This window comes from Phodopus roborovskii, unplaced genomic scaffold, assembly GCF_943737965.1.
Source record: "Phodopus roborovskii unplaced genomic scaffold, PHOROB, whole genome shotgun sequence".
Taxonomy (NCBI): domain Eukaryota; kingdom Metazoa; phylum Chordata; class Mammalia; order Rodentia; family Cricetidae; genus Phodopus; species Phodopus roborovskii.
This window is the reverse complement of record NW_026125059.1, coordinates 8457839-8479836: the sequence shown is the minus strand read 5'-3', so window position 1 is coordinate 8479836 and position 21998 is coordinate 8457839.

Here is a 21998-nt window from a genome sequence, read left to right as displayed (position 1 = left end):
AGTCAGTATATAAGCCCACTCCTTCCCCTCGATAAATGGCATTCAGCATTCTGATAGTGCTGTTGAACAAATGACCCCATGTCTTGTGTCTTATTTCAATCTCTAGGCCTTCGCCCAATTAGTGGAGCAGATCGTAGCTCGGGCGCTACACACAACTGCTTGTAATTCTAGCTCCAATACACCTACATGTACACACACACACACACACACACACACACACACACACATATACACAGATACAATTGCGTTTTTTAAAGGAATTCTTAAAAAAGGTTTTTGGTAAAAAGACTTTTTCCCCCAGATAGATTTTCTCTGGATACCACTGGCTATCACGGAACTTATTCTATAGAACAGCTGACCTCCAACTCAGAGATCCACCTGCATCTGCCCCTTACGTGCTGGAATAGAAGATGTGCACCATTACTGCCCGGCTAAGAATGGTTTTTTAAAAAAAAAGACAAAAGCAAGCCGGGCGTTGGTGGTCCTCGCCTTTAATCTTAGCACTCGGGAGGCAGAGACAGGTGAATCTTTGTGAGTCGAGGCCAGCATGTTCTACAGAGCTAATTCCAGGACAGGTTCCAAAGCAATACACAGAAACCCTTTTTGTTTGTTTTTTGTTTTTTTTTAAGAAAAAAAAAAAAAAAAAAAAAAAGCCTGTATGGCTGCATTGTCTTTTAGACAGCTATACCAAATTACCCTCATTATAAACATATAATACCTTTTACTTATTCAATTATTTACTTTGAGACGAGGGTCTCCTGAAGCTCGGGCTAGCCTAAACTCCCTGTGTAGCTGGGGAGGGACTTGATCTCCTGCTCTCACTTCCTTCCTAGGCCTCATGCATGCGAGGCAATCCCTCTACTGATGAGCTACACTCCCCTCCAGTTACATCACCCCCCAGGTAGGAGAGTGGCCACAACACAACAGACTATTTGGCTTTCCATTCTACCCTCAAAGAGAAATGTAGATACGGATTTTAAGGGACCGAACCTAGTTTGGCGTGACTTGGAGGTAGAATCTGGACTCAGCAGTCAGTAACGGAGACAAATGAGGAAAAGCCTTCCTTTCCAGCTCTTTGGAAACCCTCCCCCAAGTCTCTCAGAGTAGCCACCAGTCCAGTAGATCTAAAATTTAGTTACGGGACGCATGGCCAACAGTCTACCTCCTTCAGTAGACGATAGTGCTTTTCTAATGTTTCGCTTTCGAATTCCCGCATTTCTTAACAAGGCCAAATGATTAGGGTTCAGAGCTGTTTTCTGTACAGGCAAGGGCACTCTAAACAATCCTGACTCTCAGGAAACAGTGGATGTTCAGTTAAAATAAACAATCAAAAAAATCAGTTGCTAGGTGTGGTGGCTTATCATTTTAATATCATCCAGGGTTACTAGTGTGACTCCATCTCAAAAAACAAACAAACAAATAAAGGGGAAGAACTTGTGGACCAGTGTAGGTTCCTGAGATGTTTTAGCCAGTAACGGCACTTGCTACCATGCCCAATGACCTTGACTGAGTTTCATTCCCAAGACCCATACGGTAGAAGGAGAACACAAACTACAGAAAAAAAGTCATCCTCTGACTCCTACACTTAGGCTGGTGATGTGCTTCATTTTCACAACACACACACACACACACACACACACACACACACACCCCAAGAAAATACAAATAAATAGATTAATTTTTTGAGACAGGTTTCACTAGCTCTGGTTGAGGGAAAGTGTGTGTGTGTGTGTGTGTGTGTGTGTGTGTGTGTGTGTGAATTGATAGACTAGGGTAGAGGCAAATTCACATTTGTAATCCAAGTACTTGGGAGGTTGCAGAGGAAGAACGAAAGTTCAAGGCTAGCTCTAGTTTTTATAGCAAGTTTTATGTCATCCTTGACATCTCTCTCTCTCTCTCTCACACACACACACACATTGAATAAAGTAATGTCATGCAGCAATGGTAAAAAGCACATCACAGATTTATCAGCCACAGTGAGTCTAATGAGACAGAATTATTCAGTGACAATTAATAGGTAAGCTGTTGTATTAGTACATGTTTTAAATAACCTCAGGCTCTCCAAAAGTGGGACTGCCGCACCTCCCTTGGGGTTTTGTTCAACCGAGATGGTATTTAAACAGTCTGAAAATAGTGGTCAATGTTTTTTAATGTAAACTCTTACGGGGGGGGGGGGGGGGGTTCCAGTTCCTGCCTTTCCTTGACATAATGTGTGCTGCCCTTCAAGCCACACAGAGTCCAAACCTCATCTCCATGGCCATGGAGGGTCTCAGTGTGGACTAGCAGCCTGTTTTGGTGCACTACTTCACCCCACCTGCCAGACCTGGCTGCCTGTCCTCTTACCTGTTTGGCTCCAGTAGGTGTTCAGACTTCACCACACCCTTTTCAAGTTGGAAGCCTGTGCTCTTTATGGCAGGCTATTCTTGCAGCTCAGAGAAGCTGTCCTCCCTTCCACTTTGTAAGACCTAATAGCTTGTACTTTGTCCTTTGTGTTCAGAAACCAGCCAGGAGTAGAGAGGGGGTCTGTCCTGTGAGTTGGTGGCAACAGGGACATTGAAATCCTGGCTCCCGAGCACATGGGGTGGGGGAGGGGAAGAGTGGCAGCCAGGAAGAGCTGGGGATTAGGGAGTAACAGAAACACCGGTACTTACAACATTTTTTTTTATGTTCTTTGTGGTATGTGTGGGGGTAAATCTGAACTCTGCCGCTTTTATTTTCATTTTTAAGTCGCCCCTTGTCTATGTATAGTTAGACACCAGGACGAGGTTTGCTGCTGTCTGAGTAGCAGACGTTTTTAGACATGGCAGATTCTCTTAGATAAACACATTGCCCAGTTTCCTGAATAAAGGAAACGTAAGCACAACCGCCCAGCTTCTGTCGTGACTTGAAGGTGCCTTCAATGGCCTTGCGGTATTTTCTTCTCGATCCGGAGGTGTTGGCACCCATGTCTGCTTTTTCATACTGTAATGCAACCAAACTGAATTTTGCCTTTTTAAAGAATACAGTGCCCCCCCCCATTATTATTTAGTTTGATTGTATGCTAGCCTCATGCTCTGCATTCTAATTTAAATGGTCCTGCGCAGAAAAAATGCAAATCCCCTCTATTCAAATCCAAAAGAAAATCATGGATTTTTTTTTTTATGGCCTAAAAGATCTATTCATTACCAAATTGTTTATCTTTTCAGGAAACATACCTTCTATATCCCATAAGCTGGAGTGCTGTCTTTATTTTCTTCATTTCCTTCCCTTCAGTTCCTTCAAATCACCCTGAATCTCTGCCGGTAGGGGCAGCTTATATCAGGCAGAATAAAAATGTAATTAATATCGTGGAAGAGGAAGCAAAGCTTGTAAAAAAAAAAAAAAAAAAAAAAAAGGCTTGGCCATGCTCACAGTACAAACATAACAATAAATGGACCCAGAAATTAGTAAGATGGATTTCCTTTTTCTTCTCACAACAATTAGAGTGTTTGAAAGGACAGACATTTGTCTTTACCAGTGCAACAAGACTACCAAAGGTTGGACATATTTTTAACTGGCTGCCTCCTCCTGCCTTGGTGTGGATCTCCAGAAGAGCCAGAAGGACCTTAGATTGCTTACTGTTGGGAGTTTGGCATCTGTAAGCCAGGCTGGATTTTTACTAAGCACCATATCATATTCTTCTCTTGATTAAAGAGTCCGGCTTGGAGGCATGGCTTGGAGAGGGGACCCTGGCACACAAACAGTTGAGGTGCACCAGGCTCCACACCTCTGATCTTGGGGGCACCCTCCTATTATATATATGTGTATATATCTAATTAACATAGAACATAATATTAACATATATTAATCTTTAGGCTGGCAGTGGTGGCACACACCTTTAATCCCAGCACTCGGGAGGCAGAGGCAGATGGATCTCTGTGAGTCTGAAGTCAGCCCGGTCTACAGAATGAGTTCCTGGACAGCCAGGATTGTCTCTGAAAAACAAACAAAAAAAATTCGTTTTAAAATATTTTTATTATGTGCGTGTGTGTGCGAGTATAAGTGAGCCATGGCCTATGTGTACAGAGGTCAAGGAGTAACCTGAGGGAATCAGTTCTGTCCTTCTACAGTGTGGGCTCTGGGACCTGAGGTCAGGTGACCGGGCTTGGTGATACGCTTTTATTCACGGAGTATGTCACTGCAGACCTCACCCATTTTCTTTTTCTCTTCTGAGACAGGCTCTCATTGTGTGTCTGTGGCCAGCCTGGGACTTACAGAACTCTGTCTGCGGCATCCTCCCAAGAGCTGGGATTAAAGCTGTGTGCCAGCACGGTCTGGCTTGAAGATTTATTTTTATTACTCTAATTTATGGATGTACAAAGATGGCTCGGTGTTAAAGAGTACTATCTGCTTCTGCAGAGGACTGAGTTTGACTCCCAACACCTCACAATGGCCTGTAACTCTAGCTCCAGGGGATCCAACACACTTGCCTGGCCTTCTCAGGCCCTTCGATCACACACAGAAACATTCATGGACATATAATTAAAAAAATAATTTTTTTTTGTTAGTTTTCTGAAACAGAGTTTCTCTATAGCTTTGGAGACTGTCCTAGAACTTGCTCAGTAGACCAGGCTGGCCTTGAACTCATAGAGATCCACCTGCCTCTGCCTCTGAAGTGCTGGGATTAAAAGCATGTACCCCCAGTGCCCGGCTGAAAAAACCACCTGTTTGTGGATGTGGGAATAACCAAGTGCAGGTGCCCATGGAGGCCAGAAGAGGCGTCAGATCTCCTGGATCTGGACATACAGGAGGCTGTCCATCACCAGGCATGCTTGCTGGAAACAGACTGTGGTTCACAGGAGAACAACAGGCATTGCTAATCCCTGAGACATTTCATTTCTCCACACCCCTTACCTGTTTTTTCTTTTGAGACAGGGTCAAGCTATCTTCAAATTCCAGGCAGTCTACCTCTGCAGCCTCCTGGGAGGTAGCATTCCAGGTGTGAGCCATCATGAGTAGTATCCTTCAAAAACTGGATGGCTTTGAGGTGAGAAATAGCAGTGGCAGGTACATGGCGCTGGCCCTCATATTTTCAGACATTTGCCTTTTATGAATCACGTGATTTCGATGAAGTCACGGCACCCCGACTTTGCCCATTTGTGTTTACGTATTCCAGGGATTTCAGAGCAAAGTGAATAGCATGCCTTTGTTCTCACCAGATTAAGCCCTGATAGATAATCTGGTTTAGTTATGTCTGCATTGTTTTAAAAACACTAATTATTGCAGTGCTGTACAGCGGCAGGGAGGGACAATTTAGACGCTCACTGGAAGAAGGAGGAAGATAGACTGAGCTAAGAAATGTACAGTTTCTCACATCGGTCCCCCAGGGCCAATTTAAAGGCTGCTTTGCCAAGCTGTTTACACTGACGATTTTAAACATACCCGGCCTGTTTCCACACAGGCAGACGCTCAGAGGAAATTGGGAGATCTTGGGGGCTGATCCCCAGCTTCCGGTTATCAAGACTGTGGTGTGGCACCAAGCTGCCTTCTGCTCCATGTTACTCAGGAGGGACGGATCAGGGAGTGGGCGGGCCCATCAACATCAGCTTCTTGGTTGAAGACAAGGAGAAGGTCTGGAAAGAGTTGGGAAGAGGACAGGGAGGGGAGGGGCTGGGGTGTGTGCAGCTCAGAGGTGCAAGCACATGGACCCGAGTTCAGATCTCTAAACCTGAGCTCAAATCTCTAGCAGCCAGGTAGGAAGCTGGGGATTCGGTGTGCACCTGCAACTTCGGAGCTGCGGGCTGGAGATGAAACATATTAGTCTAGTATTCATGAGGACCTTAATTTTCTAATTATTTATTTTATTTTATGTACATTGGTGTTTTGCCTGCATGAATGTCTTTGTGAGGATATTGGAGCCCCTGGAACAGGAGTTAGGGACAGTTGTGAGCTGCCGTATGGATGCTGGAAATTGAACCCGGGTCCTTTGGAAGAGCAGTCAGTGCTCTTAACCACGTTGCCATCTCTCCAGCCCCTGAGGACCTTGATTTAATCCCCAGCACTGTACATACACACATATACACACTCTCTCTCTCAGTGATCTGGTATGACATCAAAGTTAAGTTTTAAATTATTACTGGTGGAGTATGCTGGCACGTGCCTCTAATCCCCAGAGCTGGAGACAGCATCAGGAGTTCAGGCTCATCACTGTTTTAGGCCCATCTGGGCTACATGAAATCTGATCTCCACCCCACTCCTTCCAAAGCCCAAAGCAATACACATAAAATTATTTTGGAGTCTTCTCTTTTTAGTAGTTGACTTTTGCATGCTTGTTAGTAACCTAAAATAGACTTTCCTGTAAATTCATGCACATGGAAGAAGTTTCCATGCTTTGGAAAACACGGTACTTGGCAGTTGGGCTTAATTCCTGTGTGTGTGTGTGTGTGTGTGTGTGTGTAGTTCAGAGAACAAGTGTTGGGAGTTGGTTCCACTGTGCAGGACCGGTGATCAAACTGAGTCAGGCTTGGCTGTAAACAATTCATCCTGCTGACCTATCTCACTGAACCTGGAGCTTACCAGCTGGGCTAGACCAGCTGCCTAGTGAGCTCTAGAGAGCCTTCTGGGTTTGTTCTGGATTACAGGTGTGCATTATTAAGCCTAGCTGGGGAATCAAACTCAGATCCTTTTGCTTGCACAAAAAGTGTTTTATCAACTGAGTCATCTCCCCCACCCTAGGCTACCTAAGTTAGGCTATTATTACTACTACTACTGTTATTCTATGTATCTTGCTTGAATGTATGTCTGAGTCTGTGCACCATGTGTGCCTGGTGCCTGCAGCAGTCAGAATGGGTCTCATATCCCCTTGAACTGGAGCTAGAGATGATTGTGAGCTGCCAGGTGCCGGGAATTGAACTTGTGTCCTTTGCAAGAACAAGTGCTCTTAAAGGCTGAGCCATTCTCCAGCCATCAGCTCTTCACTGATGCTCCCCAATCCTAGGCACTGCATAGCTCTGTGGTTCTGCCCTGCACACTTCATACTACCGAAGCCACAGGATAGGTGATAGCTCGTGTGTAGCTTAATTCACTCAGTGTAATGTCTTAAATGTTTCTTCACTTTGTGCGGTGAGGTGGTTCGGCGGGTAAAGGCATTTCCAAACAAGTCTGATATCTTGAGTTCAATCCTTGAACCCCACTTCGTGGAGAGATCTGACTCGTGCCAAGTTGTCTTCTGATCTCTGCATGCAAACAAACTATAGCAACCCATTCCCCCACAACGTACACAAGAAATAAATGTAATTGAAAAGAAGTTTCTAGACTGTCTGTGGTGGTGCATGCTTTTGAACCCAGCACTTGGGAGGCTGAGGCAGGTGAATCTCTGTGAGTTTGAGGCCAGCATGCTCTACAGAGAGAGTTCCAGGACAAGCTCCAAAGCAATACAGAGAAACCCTGTCTTGAAAAACCAAAACAAAAAAACCAACCAAACAAAAATAAGTTTCTGGAGGAATGATGGATTTGTGGGCCCTTCTTCTGAAGCATGTTCTCACACTAGTCCCTTTACCTCTGTGCCTCAGTGTCCTCCTTTCAAAGGGGACTTCTAAAAGTGGGGGGCAGCATGCCACACAAAATTTTGTAGAAACTTCTATCACTGAAGGAACCGCTGCATGCCACCGAGGTATGTACTAACACTCTTGCTAGAGAGCGCTGCATTTCAGAGTATTGCCCGGAGTCTTTGGGCTTTTGTTTTAAATTAAAAACTATTCCCCCCAAAAGAGGCTTGTTTCTTTTGTAGAAACTATACATACCTTATCCTTTTATCACCAAATAACAACATCTCATTCCATGTGAGCATTTGTGCATGGGGTCTATCTGGGGTCAGCTCAGGTTGTTTTGTTTTTTAAAGTATTATGGAATATAAGTTTTTGTGTGTGGAACGCTGGAGAGCCCTGGCAGAGAAAGTTCTAGACAAAAGCCTGATTGTTGAAAAATGAATGGAGACTTGTGGGAGAACTTGGTGCTTCCCTGTTTGTGGTGTGGGAAAGAGGAGCCCAGAGATGCTGGAGGGCACTGCACCTGCCATGCTGCCCGTCCTAGCCTGGCTAGCGTGACTTGATCTCTTCCTGTGGCTCTCTTGAGAGCGGAGCCAGCGAGCTGGCCAGTGGAGGCAGAGGCAGGCAGGTCTCTGTGAGTTTGAGGGCAGCCTGGTCTACAAAGTGAGTTCCAGGGCAGCCAGGGCTGTTACACAGAGAAACCCTGTTTTGAAAAAGCCAAAAACAAAATAAAACAAAACCAAAAATAAAAACCCCTTCCAAAACACAACAAAAACATCTAATTTTATACGTTGATGTGCCTGCGGTGGTGGTTTAGGGCATAGGGTCTCACAGTAGTTTTGACAGAAACAGTGTGACTCTATCCAAGTCCCTGAGATGGGAATATTTGCTGCAGTGCGGGACTCTGCTCTGCTTCTTTCTATAGTGGGTGGTCAGTGTCTTTCTCTACTGTCCATCTGAATGCAGCCGCCCCTCTCTGCTTCCCATCCACTGCCATGGGCTAACACACCCTGAGGCTCTGTGCCAGCACTCTGGATTAAATAGCCTTGGACAAGACCCTCTGGCACGAACCCTGGCGTAGCATAGCACAGAAAGGAAGGGCTAAACCAAGGAGAAAAGGCATGTGCACCGGGAAGAGAAGCTAGAATATAGAAGGGGATGCCCATGAGGAGGAAGGAAGGTCACCTGCAAGAGAGAGCCCGCAGTTTCAGAGCATCTGCCAGACTAGATATTTTTAATGGTCAGGAAGGAAAATCTTTCAGAAGGATGAAGCCAAGGAAACTCTTGGCTCATTGGGTAGAATGCCTTGCCACACAAGCCTGATTTTCACGGTGGCACGAGAGAACCAATTCCTGAAGGCTGTCCTCTGACTTCCACACATGAAGTATGCCTGTGAGCACACACACATTCGAAGAGGTTTTTGTTGGTTTTGGTTTTTGGTTTTTGGTTTGTAGACAGTATTGTTGTGAAGCCCTGGCTGTCCCGGAACTCGCTCTGCAGGCCAGGCCTCAGTCTCACAGTGGATCCACCTGCCTCTGCCTCCAGAGTGCCCGGAGGTCTGTGTTCCTATCCCTGCTAAGATAATTAAAAAATAAAAAACAAAAAAAGCTTGAATTTTCTGAGAGAGTCTGATACTAACAGCTCGTGATTTGGGGGTAAACCATCAGTAAGTTTTGAGAAGAAAGTTTTGAAAATCAAAGTGCTGGCAGAAGAAAAATCCTGTGCTGGCATAAGTCAAGACTAAACCGTCACTGGCTCTGCATCTTCATAGTCAAAGGAAATCTTGGATATAAACTACCAAAATTAAATTAGATTAAAAAAATACAAGGCAGGGCTGGAGAGACACTTTGGCTGTTAAGAACAATGGCTGCTCTTCCGGAGGGCCCGGGTTCAATTCCCAGCACCCACAGGGTGACTCACGGCCATCTCTAACTCCAGTTTCCGGCGATGTGACACCTTCATACTTCTATACATGCCTGCAAAATATGAAAGCACGTGAAATAAAAATAAATTATTTTAAATGAAAAGACGAAGAGGGGCGGGAGAGACAGCGTCAGCCCCTTGGTCTGCCTTCTTACCACGGCCTGTAAGTCCAGAGGACCCAGGGCCTTCTGGCCTCCAAGGGCACCCTCGTGCATGTGTGTAAACATACACAGATACATGTGTGCGAGCATACACAGACACACACATGTGCATCACTAAAATTATAATAATAATAAGAAAGGGTGCGACAGTGAAATTCTGGCTCCGCCAGCCTAATAAAAAGGGTAACCAGACAAGGGCCTGGGCGTGGCCAAGATTTCTGTAAAGGAAGGGACCTGGGGCTTCCAATCACTCCCTGAAGTGACATTGTGACCGCCTGGTTCTGGCTGGCCTGGAACTTCCCTGGTTTTAGCACTGAAATTCCCACATCTTAGGGAAACCCCCAAGTACTAGGATTGTTAGCTACCTTACCAGGTTACCCTGAATGATTGATTGGGAAGCCCACAAGATTTTGACTTTTTTTTAACACTGACATTTATGTTGCCCAGGCTGGTCTCAAAGTTGATATATAGTTAGAATGAGTCTGAGCTCTCTCTCTCTCTCTCTACAGGGTTTTTCTGTGTAACAGCTCTGGCTGTCCTGGAACTCACTTTGTAGACCAGGCTGGCCTTGAACTCACAGAGATCCACCTGCCTCTGCCTCCCGAGGGCTGGGATTTAAGTCGTGTGCCACCATCACCCACCAAACGTGAACCCTTGATCTTTCTGCCTCCTCCATCCAAGACAGAGCTGTATGCCACCATGACTGATTTTTGTGTTCTTAATTTTTTCCCCTTAAACTTAAAAAAGTATATATTTTATCTTATGCATATGAGTGTTTTACCTTCATGTATGCATGTGTATCACACATGTGCACAGTGTCCCTGGAGGTCAGAAGAGGTCACCATATATCCTAAAACTGGAGTTACAGATGTTTGCAAGCCACCCCGTGGATTCTGGGAATCGAACTCCGGATATCTGGAAGAGTAGCCAGTGCTCTGAACTACTGAGCCCCTCACCCCCACCCCTTTCCAGCCCCTCACTATGCCTGACTGTATCTGGGGCTGGAGATGGAACACAGAGCTTCATGCATGCTAGACAAAACATGCTACCAACTGAGTTCCATCTGCAGCTTGGGATTCTAGAACATTAAGATAGAGTGGGACACGAGCCGGGCCGTGGTGTCGTACTCCATTGATCACAGCACTCGGGAGGTAGAGGCAGATGGATCTCTGTGAGTTCGAGGCCAGCCTGGTCTATAGAGCGAGTTCCAGGACAGGCTCCAAAGCTACAGAGGAGAAACTCTGTCTTGAAAACAAAAACAAACAAACAAAAAAAAAAAAACCAAAAAGATAGAGAGTGGGACAAATGGTCCTCACGGACGGACTAGGAAAGATTCCTGAGTCTTTGCAGGTGGGGTTACCCAGTCCCCCTCCAGACTAATGAAGAATTGGTTGAGATATGGCTCCCACAAATAGTATGTGTAAGGATTCAGGCATTACGCTGGCCTGCCTGTCACCTGGCAGAATGTGCTCAGGCAGTACCCTGGTCAGCCCAGGGTAACAAGTTTGCATAGTCTGCGCAGGTGCAAAGGACCCCTTTAAAAGATAGACACCTGCCCACATACCTCTCTCCAATCCTTGTTTTCCCGTTTTCTTTCCCGCTGTTCCCCTGGGGCACACAGGACTTTTCCTGTCTTCCTCTTCTCTTATGTCGTCTCTGTGTTTCTTTACCTCCCCCCCCCCCCAATAAAACTTCTCACTAAGTTCTGTCTGCCTGGCATGCTTATCCCCCTCCTTGGTCACCCTCGCCCACCATGGAATCTGCCAAGGTCCCTCTCATGCTTTATCTAACAGTATGTTCTCCAGGGGACTTTTGTGCACATTTGAGGTTAGATAACCATGCTTCTCAAAGTATACAATTCGATCTCCGAGATGAGATCCTGATACCAGCCACGGTTTTTAGGTCAGGACCTGGATACTCATTTAACGCTGGATGGCAAGTGCCCCTCCCCCTTTCCACGCCCTATGTCTCTAATGTGCTAAATGGAGATGAGAAAGAGGATTCTATGGTGAAACCTTGTGTCAGGTCTTCCTGAGAATCGGAATTACTGCAAGAAGTAGGTATGAATGGGGCTGGAGAGATGGCTCAGAGGTTAAGAGCACTGGCTGCTCTTCCAGAGGTCCTGAGTTCAATTCCCAGCAACTCCGTGGTGGCTCACAACCATCTATAAAGAGATCTGGTGCCCTCTTCTAGCCTGCAGGCAGACATGCAGACAGAACAATGTATACATAATAATAACAATTATTATTATTATTATTATTATTATTATTATTATTATTATTATTATTCAAACAGAAACTCCTCAGTGCTTCCCAGGGAGAAAGCCAGTTCAAGGTTTCTTTTGGTATGCACCTGTGTGTGCGTGCGTGTGTGTGCATGCGTGTGTGAGTGTGTGTGGTGGACATGGGTATGTCATAGAGAATGTGTATAAGCCAGAGAATAGCTTGGTGGAGTCAATCCTCTCCTACCTTTGCATGGGTTCCAATATTTATCTATCAATCTATCTATTGAGTTAAGGTCTCATGTGGGTCCCCTAGCCTTGAGTTTGGAGTTGAATATGACTTTGAACTCCTGATCTTCCTGCCTCCACCTCCAGAATGTTGTGATTACAGACATGCCAAGTCCAGCTCTTCAAACTGTGTTTCTAAACCTCGCCTGGTACTCAAGCCAAAACCAGTTCCTTTTCCGGGTGTAGTCCTATTTAGAGACGGAGGATACACAAGAGTAATTGCCCACAGTCTCACACTCGCCCGAGTTGGGCAAACCCTGTTGCTACATCTCGTTCCTGAAGGGTGTGTTTACTTGGGTTTTTAAATTCCTGGCCAGATCACAAGTAGAGACCCAGTTTCCCTCTCATTATCAGTAGTAGGTAGGGTTCAACATTAAATAGTCAGTCTTTTGTTTTAGGGCACACTTGGTGACTTTTCTAAGATTACAGCTTGGTCTCTTAAGTGTAATCAATGGAGGATAACATTCTTTAGGATACTCCAAATATTTCAAGAATCTTAAATATTCTATTTCCAGATGGGAGAACACAAGTTTCAATTCCAGGAGCCAAGCCCTGTTGCTGTAGAATGTAGGACTTCCTGTAAAAGAAGGAACTGCACCCTGACTGTACTTTGTGGCTGTGTGTTCTTGAGCTGCTTTCTTGGGGTTCTAAGAAACTGTCTGTATTTTTCTTCTAAATCCCTCCGTTGTGGGAGACTTGCTTCCACAGAATCCCTGTTCTGCTACAGGAATGTGCTTGCTAGATACTGAATCCCTTTCTGGGCGAGAGTCCCGATAGAGCCCCCCCCCCCCCCCCCTGCTGGGAAGATAGACCGCCTGTTTTTTTTTTTTTTTTGTTTGTTTTTTAATACAAATTCCCCATCCTAAGCAGCTATGATAACCCTCATTTGGAATGACCTATAGGTGCATTCTTCTACAGAGGATCATAAATTAGAGCCACGTCACTTCTGACCACAAAGGTACAGTTCACAAGAACAGAAAGTGACTGTTGGGGGGTATCAGGGGCAGGCACAAACTTCTGACAAAGCCTTGGTGGGGGGGGGGTGGGGGGTTGACAAACCCACTCAGGGGTGAAAAGGGGGAGTCTCCATTGTGTGAGTTCGTTTTAAAGTAGGGGATAATTTCGTATTTTGTCTTTTTAAAGCACAGTGCGTAAGAACGTGTTTCATCACAGCATTTTCACACACCTATGTAGTGTATTTTGGTCACATTTACCCCAGTACTTTCTCGTGTCCCCTTCCACTCCACATGGCCCATTCCTCTCTCGGCTGGTCTTCCTCTACTCTGGTGTCTTTTGTTTTTTTAGGCACTCAGTGCCTTCCATGCGGTCACTTAACATGAGCACGGATGAGGGCTTTTACAGGAACCTTCTACCACTGGAAAATGTTCCCCCAGTGGGTTGGGAGAAGGTGGGTAGAGTGGGAGGGGGAACGAAAGAAGAACGCCCCCACACCCACAACCACGACCAACCTCAGGAGATCGGTAGTCTCCTGAGCCTCTCCCCCAATCTGCATAAACGGAGGGGCGGGGCTTCACTAGACCCACCCCTTCCATATCTGGTTCAGTGTGATTCAGACTTGCGCGGTGGTGTCCTTGAAGGTGGAGCTGTGAATAGATGAGTGGAAGGGTCTGGTTGGTGGTGGCAGTGGAGCGCGCCTTTAATCTCAGCACTAGGGAGGCAGAGGCAGGGGGATCTCTACGAATTGGAGACCAGCCTGGTCTACAGAGTTCTAGGACAGCCAAGGCAGTTACACAGAGAAAACCTGTCTCAAAAAAACAAAAGGAAAAAAAAAAAAAAAAAAGTAACCATTACATGTACTTTAGGAGTGATTTCAACAATATAATCTTATCAGGCTGATGTCAAGCTAATGACATGTCATCGGTGTCTTTGTTCTCCATACAGGGATGTCCCCAGGACCTGTGGAAAGGATGGTGGGTAGGGAGTGAGATTTCGTCACACTTCCAATATACGGTTCTGGTTAATGCCTCTAGCTGAAGGCCATGGGTGGTTCCAGTTTTCCAGGAAGGAAGGGCTTTCTGATTCCGTGGTACCCACTCAGTGCTTTTGGTCAGGGATGCTCTGGTCTCCACTGTATCCTTGGGCACTGAGCTTCTGTGTGCATACACAGAGACACACATATGTACACACAAAACTTTTGGTTTTTTGTTTTGAGACAGGGTTTCTCTGTGTAGCCCTGGCTGTCCTAGAACTCACTCTGTAGACTAGGCTGGCCTTGAACTCAGAGATCCCCCTGCCTCCCCAGTGTTGGGGTTAAAGGCGTGTGCCACCAACACCCGGTTACATATGCACAAACACGCAGACACATATGTACGCATAAAAAAGAAAACTTAAAAGAAAGAAAAAGAAGACACACCCCGATGAGCAATGTAACACAGGATAGTAATGTTTTCATGCCGTATAGTTATTGTCAGTCATTAATAACTAATACACTATCATCTGTTGTGAGTACGATCTCGGTGTAGTCGGGATCCTGGGTGCTTGAGAGGAAGGTGTGCACGCTGCCGTATGAACTCTAACCTACAGCACTGACAAGATAGTTTCTGGAACAGTCTCAAACTCTTCTCTTGGAGAAGTCGTCCCCACCTAACACAGCACTCTCTGCCAGGTTCAGCTTATTAGTTGATGACTTTTCTTTACAGAAAGTTCCTCTTTGTAGTTCCAGGCTTGCAGGCATCCCCCTGCTTCCGGCTCTTGAGTGCTGGGATTACAGTTATGCACTGCCCCGCCCGCCTTGGGTTTGGCTTCTTGTTTTTAAGAGTTATTGGCATCTTACACGACTTATCTGCTGCCTCCAGGAGGGTGGGGACTTGGCCACTGTGGTATCCCAATGCCTAGAACAGCACTGGGCACACAATAGGTGTTCACTAAAACCAACTGAACTATTGGCCACGCTACCGCTCCTTTCCACTCTTACTTCCTCAGCCAGGTCCACAGCTTGGGGACATAACCCTGGAAGTCACAGGCAGTCCTGTCCCAGAGCCCTTTGGGCAGATGCCAGCATGTGCAGTCAGTCGAGAGCCATATTCTTTCCAGGTGTTAGGCATGACAGAACAAGGCAGTAACCACCTCACTGCTCTGCCTTTGCAAGGGTTTCTCCTGACACATGACCGTAGTCCCCAAGGTCCAGAGACAACTCTGACTCAGGCATGTTAGGGAAGGCCAGGACAGTCTCACTGTGTGATCATACAATCTTGTTTCAAAACAAACCAACTTCACCAGTTTGTACCTGATGGCTTACTGGGAAACCGCTGCCTTGTGTCGCTGGGCCAGCTGCCTGCTGGCTTCATTCCTCCCTCACACATTTCTCAGAGCTCCAGCTTCCCCGGATTGCATCTTCTCTCTTCCCCTTCCTTGCTATCCCCTGGGCTCCATTCTTCCTCCCTGCCTTCCCCAAGGGTGTGACAATGACTGCCAATCAAGACAGTTCAGACAGGCTATTCAGGTTACTTAGCAAAGCTTAGTCCCTGGCAACAGGGAAATGAGCTCCCAGGCCTTTTCCTCAACACCTCTGGCACTTTGTCTGAGATCAGAGGGTCCGAGATGACCCCTCTTGCCAACTCAGGGTCCTGTGGCCACATGCTTTCCTTAGGACAGGTTAGACATGAATTATCTATCTATTTGACTGAATTCTAGCTGTTGAACTTGATCCCTTCCTGAGCTCTGCTTGGCTTCCACATCACTGTCCGAATTTCCAGGTTAAAGCAACTAGGTCTACAACAACAAACTCAGAGATAATTAGAAATAAGCAGACAGGTTATGAAACATGGGTACAACATCCATGAGTCTGAGTCTCAGGGCCTCACTCTGGAGGTCAGTTCACAGGGAGAGAGTCCAGGGGTCCCTGGTGTTCCCCTTGGCTAAGTGGCTCCCACACACACTGAGAATACTTGATAAAAGCAACTCAAGGGCGAAGGATTTACCCCGGGTTAGAGCTGAGTAGGCACCATGCGTACATCATGGGGGGTGGTGGGGAAGGTTGGTAGTCGGCATGGCTGAGGGCTGCACTGGTGGGAGAGAGCTAAGTTGAAACCCACTTGGCAGAAGTAGGGAGCCCATCACAGAAAGCTGTCCTGTGCCCACCACACGAAGACATTGACACACCCACAGACACTCGCACGGTCACAGAGGCACGAACACTGAATTCATCCAATAACAATCTTTTAAAAATGTAAAGCATGCTGCAATATCAAATGATACAAAGGGGTATTGGCTCTTTTTCTCCCAAAGTGACCAATGCCCTTCCCTGGAGGAAGCCTGTGCTTAGAGTTATGCATACGTCTTTCCAGATTTATTCCACAGCCATTGGTACAACCTGTGTGACGTGTGTGCGTGCCCTTTGTTTTTATTGCCCAATGCAGTTTCAAGTAGCCTCCTGTCTGTGGGGTACAATCTCCTTCTTTTCATTGCATCATAGGATTCCTTTTTAATTAATTCATCTGCAAGCTGGTGTCCCTTGAGAGAATGTATAACATCACTTTAGATGGCTATAGGCAACAACTGCCCTTGGGCATTCTATCACGTGTGTTGGAGCCGGGGAAAGATATGGCAATGGAGAAGGTTGGGTTTGATTATTTTCATAGCTTTGACAAAAACACTTCACTCAAGAGAGAGAGGATTATTTTGGCTCACGGCTTCATTAAGAGTTGAACAGCTCACCCAGAGATGGGGTGCAGCTCAGCGGGGCAGCAGTTGCTTCATGCGCTCAAGCCCTTTGTCTCCGATCCCAGCACTGCAGGATAAATGCATGTGAATCATTTCTCTCTCATCTGACCAGAAATGTCTCTGTGAAGGGGAGGGAGGCAATGCCACTCAGGGGACTGACACGCTTAACCCACAATGGACCCAGGGCAGCACATGCTGGCTCCATACTGCTTTCCATGGGACCCGGGCGTGCAATACTGGTCCTGCTTCTGTGGAAGAAGGGGGGGGGTATTTATTCATTTCAAAATGATTTCTTAAAACAAGTTAACACATATGTTTGAGGGGCTGGAAGATGGCTTAATGATACAGCCTTTGCCTAGCTGATGTTTGCCCCTAGCAATGCTCCCCACAGATTATATATATATATATATATATATATATATATATATATATATATATATCAGACATATATGTATACATATATATGTCAGATAGTCTTTGTAACTAAATTCTACCCTATTAGTGTGCAAGCAGCCAGAGCCAGTATGGAAACAAGTAAGCATTCCTGTTTCTTTTTTCTTTTTTGAGACAGGGTTTCTCTGTGTAACCCTGGCTATCTTGAAACTTGCTCTATAGACCAGGCTAGCCCTGAACTCAGAGATCTACCTGTCTCTGCCTCCTGAGTGCTGGAACTAAAAGCATATGCCACCACCGACCAGCTAACATTCTTATTTTTTAAAAAATCATTTCTTTTGATGTATATGGGCGTTTCTCCGTCGTGTACGTCTGTGCACGGTGTGCCCGGTGCCCACGAAGGTCAGAGGAGGATATATTGGGTCTGCTGGGATTAGTGTTACAGGTAGTGGTGAGACTCCATGCGGCACTGAGAAATGAACCAGGTTAAGGGCAGCCAGTGCTCTTAAGCTCTGAGCCGTCTCTCGGGCTCCCACCCCTACCTTTCCATTCTTGAGTTGGTGAAGGAAGCCAGTAGCAGCTGACCTGCTGCCTTCTTCTTCTATATGAAGTAAACAATCTTCACATGTTCAGGGCACCATTTGTGTTGGAGCTCTATTGATTTCCTACCCTAAATTCCAGTATGTGACAAGGGTAACAGACACACGGCTCAGCTGACTGACAATGAGGAACAGAGATGTGTGACTTTGATAACTTCAAATTGTCATTTATAGGGAAGACTCCGAACCCATCGTTCTGGAGTTCAATTCTGGTTCCACCCTGACCCTGGTGAATTACTGGCCTCTATGTGCCTCCGTTTGCTGGGGATAAATTATACTGTGTGCTTACACTGTTGTGGAAAGACTAGAGGCCAGTGAGATGGCTCAGTAAGAACAGGTGCTTGGTGCCAATCCTGATGACCTGAGTTCAATTCCCAGGTCCTATGTGGTGAAGGAGAGAACCGGCTCCTGCAAGTCGTCCTCTGCCCTTCACACAAGGAACATGCATCCTTTGCCTTGGTGCACTAAATACCACACACACACACACACACACACACACACACACACACACACGCACGCACGCACGCACAATCTAATTTGAAAAAGAAAGAAAGATTGGCATAATGATGCTTGTCTTTAGTTCCTCACTGGGGAGGCAGAGGTAAGAGGATCAGAAATTCAAGAACATCCTCACATAGGAAGTTTGAGACCAGCCTGGACTACATGGGATCCTGTCTGAAAACAAAACCAAAACCAAACAAGCAGAAGCATCCCCCTGCTCCCCCCCCAAAAAAAAACCTCAAAAGAAGTAAATTAATAAAATAGTTCAGGCTTACTACGAGGGTTGCAATAGAATGCAGAACTAACAAACAGTGATGAGGCTGTGGATAAATTGAAGCCCCCACAGTGCCGTGAGGACAGTAGCATGGCCACCATGTTGAAAACCAGTTGAGTGGGAACTCAGAAATGAAACAGAGAAGGTGAAGACATAGCTCAGTGCTGAAGTATTTGCCCAGCATGCGCAAAGTCCTAGGTTTGGTCATGATGAATGAAAGAATGATGAAATATGAAGACATAGCCACTCCACAACTCAGCATAAGTTCAAGATGACCGAATGCCTCCATGTTTACGCAACCCTGTGCCCAAGTGTGCACAGAGTTACCAGAGGCAGAAAGACTTTTCACGCTGCCTACTAGGTGAATGAAAAGGAGCAATGTCAGCCAAATGAAATATTCCTTGGAAATAAAAAGGAGGGAAGAATGAACACATGCCATGTTTAGTCTTGAGAACACACCATCAGGATGGAACCAGTCATGACGGCTCGCCTGGTATATGATTTCTTTTATGAAATGTTCAAAAGGGACACAGACATAAAGACACAGAGAATAAGATTAATGGTTACTTAGGGCCGGGAAGGGAGGGGGTGAGAAAGGGTTACAATGGTGCAGGCTTTCTCTTGGGGACAAAGGGACTGTTCTTGAATTAGGAATGGTTGCTGACTTCACAACTTCCAGAACATTCTACAAACCACTCAACTGGGCACTTTAATTAAAGGGGTAAAGTTGAGTGAGAGTACCTGCCACCAAGCCAGATGACCCGAATTTGATTCTCACATCCCACATAGTGGGAAGAAAGAACTAATTCTTTCATATTGTCCTCTGGCTTCTGCACACATGCCTTGGCTCGCATGCCCCGACTCCCACACACAATAGATGTAATTTTAAAAGGGTGCATGTCATCGCATGTGAATTACGCCTTGATTTTTAAAAGGAGGAAGGGCAGAGATGAAGAGTTGCTGTGTGTACTCATCAGGAGCGGGGAGAGAGAGAGAGAGAGAGAGAGAGAGAGAGAGAGAGAGAGAGAGAGAGAGAGAATCCAAACAGAAGGAAGTACACAGGTGTGTGCTTTTGGCACACCTGTGAACCAGGCCCTTCCACAGCCACCGTTGTGGTGGCTTAAACCTATTATCTCAACGCTTAGGCAGTAGGGAATACATAGGACCAGGCCAACCTTAGCTACATAGCGAAATCCAAGTTAGCCTGGGCTGCGTAAGACTCTTTCTCAAACAACAATGACAAAAAGGGCTTGTGAGATGGCTCAGTGGGTAAAGGTACTTGTGCCACAAGATTGGTGTCTTGAGTTCCATCCCTAGAACCCACATAATGGGGAAAGAGAGAATGCACGCCACAAAGTTAACCTTTGACCAGCTTCACAAAGTTGACTTTTGACCTCAACATGTGTGCTGTGCACTTGTACTCCACCCCCTTTATGCGTGCATTCATGTGTGCAGACACACACACACACACACACACACGCACACACACACACACACAGAGTAACAATAAAATTGAAAACATAAAAACAACCCATGTTTTGTCCAAAATGAAATAAATGAGGTTCAAAGGCTCAGACTTGAAGTGATGAGTTCGGAGAGGAGTGAGCATGTGAGGGCTGGCAGCCTAGCTCTGTGTGACACGGGACATACATGTCCTTTGTGTACATCACACACACACACACACACACACACACACACACACACACACACACACACACACAGACATTGTTGCCTGTGCTGTTAGGTTGAATGCAGGACCTCCAGAATATTAGATGGGTGCTCTACCACTGAGCTACACTCCCAACCATGGAGGCTGGGACAGATCGCCAATTACAGCTGGAAGTTGCTCCCTGTACCTTCGAACATGGAACTATTATCAACACTACTATAATTAGTGTTACTTATGACACCCTGAATTTAATTAGAGTTGTTTACAGGAACGCCAGTGGTTTTGTTTGCTTATCTTGTTTTTTTCTTTTTACTGGAGCATGAGCAACTTGCCATTGGCTACACCAAAGAAAACAAGCCCCTCCCACAGCAGCCATCAACTGCCAATATGTCTTCAGCTGGGACAGCTCATAAACTCTTCCTCCAACCATGCTGGAATTTTGACAGACTTGAATGCATCTTGTGCAGGTAACTGTCATAGACGACTGTTCATTGCTGTGAGGTGACACTGTGACCATGGCAACATTGATAAAGGAAAGCATTTAACCGGGGGTTTGCTCCCAGTGTCAGAGGGTTAATCCACTATCATCATGGCAGGGAGCATGGTGGCATGTGTGGTACTGAAACAGTAGCCAACAGCTACATGTGGATCCACAAGCAGAGAGAGAGAGAGAGAGAGAGAGAGAGAGAGAGAGAGAGAGAGAGAGGATGGGTGGACCAGGCATAAGCTTGAACCCTCAAAGCCCACCTCTAGGGGCACATTTCCACCAACAAGGCCACATCTCCTAATCATTTTAATCCTTCTCAAATGGTGCCACTTGCTAGTGGCTAAGTATTAAAATATATGGGCCCATCAAGGCCATTCTACTCAAGCCACCATAATAACCAGAGCCACAGTGAGCTCATGAGTGCAGCAGTCACATCTTATCTAGATGATGACAGCTCTCCTATTCTGGCCCTTACAGCCTTCCTTCTCCCCTCCTTTTCCTCTTCCTCTTCCTCTTCCTCTTCCCCTTCCTTCCTCCCTCCCTCCCTCCCTCCCTCCCTCCCTCCCTTCCTTCCTCCCTCTTCTTCTTTTCCCCCTGAGACTGGTTTCTCTGTGTGGCTTCGGAGCCTATTCTGGAACTCACTCTATAGACCAGGCTGGCTTTGAACCCACAGAGACCGGTCTGCTGAGTGCTGGGACTAAAGTTTGCACCACCACCGCTCTGCTCTGCTCTTCTAGTCCCTGACAAGTTTTTCTCAAGAAAGAGGGGAATAGAGACCGTCAAAGGACGCACAGCAGTCACTCTTGTTCTTCAGATGAAATGACTATGCTCCCTGAGACACGACGTCCCTTGACAATAGCTTAAACCCAATGCCAGACTGGAACTCCCGCTTTGGTGTGCCTTGAATACTATGGACAGGCATTGGAAGCACTGAGGAGGGTTCAACTTGACAGGATTTAGAAGCACCCAGGGGACCCACCCTGTGTGTGGGAGCCTTTCCAGAGAGGTGTAAGTGGAAAGGGAGGACCCACCCTGAATACGCTGTGGGTTTGCACTCTGAACCTCGAGGACGGAGCTGAACGTTGACTTTGTCATCTCACTTCTTGACTGTGGATGCAGCTGTCTCAAGATCCGGCTGCTGTGACCTTCCCTCCATGTTGGCTGTCCCCTCCAGCTGTGAGGGAATAAATCTTTTCTTAAGTTGCTGTTACAGGTGAGAGAGAGAGAGAGAGAGAGAGAGAGAGAGAGAGAGAGAGAGAGAGAGAGAGAGAGGGAGAGAGAGATGTTTAGTATG